We start from the raw sequence: 6199 nt of genomic DNA on the forward strand, positions 1-6199 counted from the left end.
CCCCCCGGCGGGTCTCCCCTGATGGATCGGAGGGAGATTAGCAGGATTCTGGCTGCTGATTTTTCCTCCAATCACTGGACCCGGAAGTGATGTGTATTACATCACTTCAGTTGTCACTGTGCACATTCTCCGACTTGTTAGCCCCCTATGTACAAAAACTTATTTTTAAAATTACAGTAACATATTAAAAAAATGCAAAAAGAAGTCCCCCGCCCCCCACATGCACGCACATACAACGCAAACATGCGACGGAAGCGTCTACGTGCAAAAATAAAATTGCGCCACACATGTTACATATCGCTGTGAACGTCTGAGTGAGAGCAATAGTTCTAGATCCATCAATCACTGTTAACACTAAATTGATGAGCAGTAAAAGCATTAAAAACATCGCCTACGGAAAATGTGGGGTATTGTAGTTTTTTGCGGTTTCAACTTTAAGGCTTGACATGTTTGGTGTCTATTTATCCAGTGTGACCCCATCTTTTATTTTTTTATCCATAAATTGGGCATTATATTCTGTTTCTGTGCACTAAATTTCATTTTAGTGTACTTTATCCTAAAAATACTGGTTTGCTAAACATTTGCAGAAATACTGTGCGACATAAAAAATTGCAACTAGCATTTTTTTATTCTACAGGGCCTCTGCTTTCAGAAAATATATAAGTGTTTGAGGGTCTGAAGCTGTTCTCTAGCCAAAAAATTCGATTTTATCATGTGTGTGCAAATGTAAGAAATTGCTCCGGTCAGCAAGTGGTTAATTTTGAGCATCACCGGAGGTGTGGCAGGGTGTGTGTTTTGCCTAAATACTTTGTACCTAGGGTCCCTCTTTCTGGTCTTAGAAAGTTGGGAGGTATGCATATTGAAAAATAGAGTTTGGATTTACATACACAATAATTAAAAAAAAAAAAGCAACATAAATACATGTTTTATACTTCTAAACACCCTTTATCTCTTGTACTTATTAGACTTATTTGTATTCCATTGGAACATGACCCTTTCCCATAGATCTATTCTGAAATCTAACTGCAATTTTGACTGTAGAAGGATGTTTACTGCAGCTGGGCTCTTTGTCATGCTCTGTTAAAAGGTTGATTTGTCCATTTAGTTTACAGCCACTTTAATGCTATTATAAAACACAAACAGTATTAATATATGCATAAGCATAGCTAAATTATCCATAGAGATAGCTTTTTGTGACATGAATATGATTATATATCAAGTTTATAGAATCTATAATAAGGATACAACATGAATATGCTTTCCTTTTTTACTATTTCATAAGCTAGCACTTCCTAAGTATTGGGGGAGAGATAAAGCAGGGAGGGTAAACAATGGTAAAGAAAAGGTTAAGACATGGAAGAAATGAATTGTAAATTGGTAAGTAATTTGTAAGTATAACAATTACAGGTACGCATTAACTCTCACAGAGATCACAGTACTTCACCTGACAATGCCTTCATCTGCTTCTCTTTCTCCAGTCGGATGGTGCCATATTTGTTCAGGCACTCTACAAGGTCAGCATCTGCTTGATGAACTGGCTCAGAGATGACATAATCATGTAAATACTGATACCCAGTGGCGGAACTATCACCATAGCCACCCAGGCTGCCGCAATGGGGCCCGGGGCACAGGGGGGCCTGGCCAGGACAAGAAACAAAGGGGTCCTCCTGATGCCATGCAGGCCGCCTGGGTTGCTATGGCATCGCAGACTGCTGGCTGTCACTGGTGGCTGTGAGCATGACCGACAGCCTATCAGTGATCTGTGCAGCAACGTGTTCCTCCTCACAGCCGCTGCTGAGTCAGTAACAGCCAGCAGTTGCTGAGGAGGCGGGGCCCGGCACCGAAGGAGGAGGAGGGGCCTGCCAGCGACTGTGGAGGAGGCTGACAGGTAAGAGGTGTGACTAGCCCACCTGAGACCCTGCAGAGCCCACCATATAGAGTCTATGGTGGGCTCTGAGGTGTCACTCTCAGGTGGGCTGTTTGGGATCTCAGGTGGGCTCTGCAAGGGGAGTAACTAGAAATCACAGGGCCCCATACAAAATTTTGCTATGGGGCCCTGTGATTCCTAGTTACGCCCCTGCTGATACCTGTGCAGTTCTTGACATGTTTCTACAAATGTCTGATGCGGATAGGGTTGCCACCTGTCCAGGATTCACCCGAACTGTCCAGTTTTTGAATGCTTTGTCCAGGTTTCATGGCAGCAGAAACCCGGACACAAGATGTCAGACAGACCAGGGCAACCAAAATTAAGATGGGGGCTACTGGCCCCCCACTGAAAATAGTCTTAACTGTAATATTTACAATGTGTGGCACTATTTACATACTTTATAAATGAGCCATGAATCATTCTCCCCAAAAAATGTTGCCGTGTCGCTAGAATGTTCGGGTTTCGCTTGAAGAAAAGGTGGCAACCCTAGATGCGGATCAGCCCTCTTTTGCAGGTTCCTACCTTGTGCTACAAAGTTACAATGCTGCAGTCTTTTCCCTGGGGAAGAGGAGACTGAGGAAATGCTTTCTCCTGCCTGCAGCAGACTGATGACACCATTTCAGCCTAGATGCTGGGTCTTCTGAAATAAAATCCTTTAGAAATTTTGAAAAGATTTAATACTTACCTGCCTGTCAAAGGTGTCACTCTCAGGTGGGCTGTTTGGGATCTCAGGTGGGCTCTGCAAGGGGAGTAACTAGAAATCACAGGGCCCCATACAAAATTTTGCTATGGGGCCCTGTGATTCCTAGTTACGCCCCTGCTGATACCTGTGCAGTTCTTGACATGTTTCTACAAATGTCTGATGCGGATAGGGTTGCCACCTGTCCAGGATTCACCCGAACTGTCCAGTTTTTGAATGCTTTGTCCAGGTTTCATGGCAGCAGAAACCCGGACACAAGATGTCAGACAGACCAGGGCAACCAAAATTAAGATGGGGGCTACTGGCCCCCCACTGAAAATAGTCTTAACTGTAATATTTACAATGTGTGGCACTATTTACATACTTTATAAATGAGCCATGAATCATTCTCCCCAAAAAATGTTGCCGTGTCGCTAGAATGTTCGGGTTTCGCTTGAAGAAAAGGTGGCAACCCTAGATGCGGATCAGCCCTCTTTTGCAGGTTCCTACCTTGTGCTACAAAGTTACAATGCTGCAGTCTTTTCCCTGGGGAAGAGGAGACTGAGGAAATGCTTTCTCCTGCCTGCAGCAGACTGATGACACCATTTCAGCCTAGATGCTGGGTCTTCTGAAATAAAATCCTTTAGAAATTTTGAAAAGATTTAATACTTACCTGCCTGTCACTCTACATGCCGATCTTCTGTCTCCTTTTCCGAGTGTGTGAAATGCACTCTCTGAAATGTGAAAATTCTTTGTCAAACATAGCTCTTCCGGAAGGCAAAGATCAGCAGCATTGGGACTGGTGCAAGATGAAACCTTTTCTTTAAAAAAGTTTAATATGTAACAACATCATTTTAGTAGTGCCTATGAATCAAACTATTGACCGGAGTATTTAGATCCCAAAAACATTTCTAAACCCCTACTCCACCTAAGTGTATAATACCAATGTACATTGTATATACATTCAACTGTTTGATCATTCAGTCCCCATTGTCACAAGTGTGAGCAAATGTTATATATATATTTATACTGTATATACATATATTAGGGATGCACCAATACCGTTTTTTCAATGAGTACAAGTACGAGTATTGATACTTTTCCTCAAATACTTGCCGATACCAATTACAATACCTTTTTTTTAATTATTATTATTATGTCCTCTCCCATGGTGGCCTCCACTGGACGCACTCACCCAGACCCAGTGGACAGAAAGGAGGTGGAGTGGGAATCCTTCTATCACCACAATATAAAAAAGGTTTCACCAAACACAGCCTATTTAGGCACTTTAAAATGTTCCACAATCAAAACCCACAAAATCTTAAAATGTGGCATGGATAAAATTAAAAGTCATTGGAGGGGATCTAATCTTACAAGAGATATTTCAAAGAATGAGTCTAAGTGGATTTTTCTTTTAGACACTATGACTCCTAAAGGGGTAAACACAGATTTTGATCTCAATTGTTTTTTGAATAATTACTAATATATTTTTTATTACCAATAATTTTGCATTGTGTCCTGCATAATTATGGTTGTTATTCATTACTGAAATTTCAGATTTTAATAATTGATTCCTTGAGGGTTTTTAGAATTTGTATCTATTAATTAAGCACTTAATTTTTTAATATGTGGAGTATTTATAGATCATGTTGTAGTAGTTAGGGGAGATCTGCCTACCTTCCGAAGATGTCAGGTGACGAAACGCGTCAAGGGGCAGATCTGTTTGAACACATGGGATGTAACACAAGCTGTTCGTGAAAGATTGATCCCTTTTGTCCGGCCGGGCCGATGTTTTTAGCCTTTTTATGTGAGTTGCTATTTTTTAATAAAATTCATTATTGACCTTACTGCACTATGAGGGTTGTCTTTTTCTTCTAAACCCCCTCAAACATCTTATGAGTTTGTGAGAGAGGCACAGACGATCCGGGGACAAGAGAAGCCGCCAATTGCTTTAACGGGCAGCCGCGGTTTGCTGCAGTGCTGCAGGGGAGAAACGGCTACGCTTATCCGATCCATTTCAGAGACAACTGATTATATCCAGTGGATTGAAAGACCGGATTGATACCTTTCAGAGGGGATATACGTACTTACCACATCTGGTGAGTACTTACTGCTCGGGGGGCTGCTGGTCTGAAGACTGAGAAAATGAAGAACTTTTCCTTTACTATTTAAAGTGTTCAACACTGAATTTATTTAAAGAAGAACTATGGGGTTAAGGCTTTTCCCCCATAGTTCTCCTTAGGGTAACGGGAGGACACAAACTAGCGTCCTCCCGTCACCCTAGGCTCGGTATACCGCGAGCAGTATACTGAGACGCTGAAGCGGATCCCGACAATTATGCCGGGATCCGCCCAGCTGTCTGACTGACAGCTGGCTCTGCCTATCTAGAGGCACAGCCAGCTGTTAACGGCGCCCCCTCCCCCGTCCGTTCCGCCAGTCAGCGCTGGCGGAGCGGAGGGGGGAATCCAGCCCATCCCCTGTCACGGCAGAGAGCCGTGACAGGATCGAGAGGTGAGCGAACGCCAGTATGTGTTCGCTCACCTACCGATCTACTGAGCCGACCTGTGACAGTCTCATTGTCACAGGTCGGCTAGAACTATGAGGTGAGTGAAAAGCACTCACCTCATAGTTCTCCTTTTAAACACCTTTTTCACTGATACTTGTAACCATTTGCATCAGGACTGATTTAGATAGTATTGTTTTTCACTGACACTGAATATTTTGATTACACTGTGTTTGTATTTCAATAGTTTGAATCGTTTTTTAGAGCATCTATTAGATTTATTTATTGTCCACAGAAACTTGATCACGTTTTATTCACTTGATATTTTACACAGATTGTTTGAATTATCATATTTATATATTTGATTCAACATTTTATAAGGAATATTGTATTTTTTAACTTTTTAACACTGGGTATTTATTTATTATTTATTTCCTCACCCTTAGCGCTGTGTTACTTTCTTAATACCCTACTTTCTTACCTCAGAAATACCCACTATCATTCTTGGTAACTTTAACATTGCTAATAACATTAACACCCCGGCTTCCACTAAATTTAATTACCTAACCTCTCCTTTTGATCTAACACAATGGACGCACACCCCTCACTCTGAGGGTAACATACTAGATCTTGTTTTCTCTCACCTATGCACTCCTTGCAACCTCTCCAACACCTCTTTCCCCCTCTCAGACCACAACCTTGTCAGTTTCACACTCACCCTGTAACCAACCCTGAATCCCTCTACACGGCACACTGACACCCGGAGAAACCTTCACCACCTTGACCCTTCTCTTCTCTGCTTCTGACTACCTCTATGACACAATCTCACCCCTGTCCTGCCCTGACCTGGCTACTTCTGTCTACAACAGCTTGCTCTCATCCTCCCTAGACACTTTGGCTCCCCTCACTACACACAGACTTCGACCACGTCAACTACAACCGTGGCAAACAGAAGAAATCAGACATCTAAAAAGACATAGCCGCGCTCTTGAACAACTGGAAAAATAGGCGTCTGCAAGACTTCACCCTATATAAAGCTGCCCTCCTAAAATATATTTAATCTCCCCGTGCTGCCAAACAGACATATTTT

This window comes from Nanorana parkeri, unplaced genomic scaffold (assembly GCF_000935625.1).
Source record: "Nanorana parkeri isolate BGI_ZX_2015 unplaced genomic scaffold, ASM93562v1 scaffold104, whole genome shotgun sequence".
NCBI lineage: Eukaryota > Metazoa > Chordata > Amphibia > Anura > Dicroglossidae > Nanorana > Nanorana parkeri.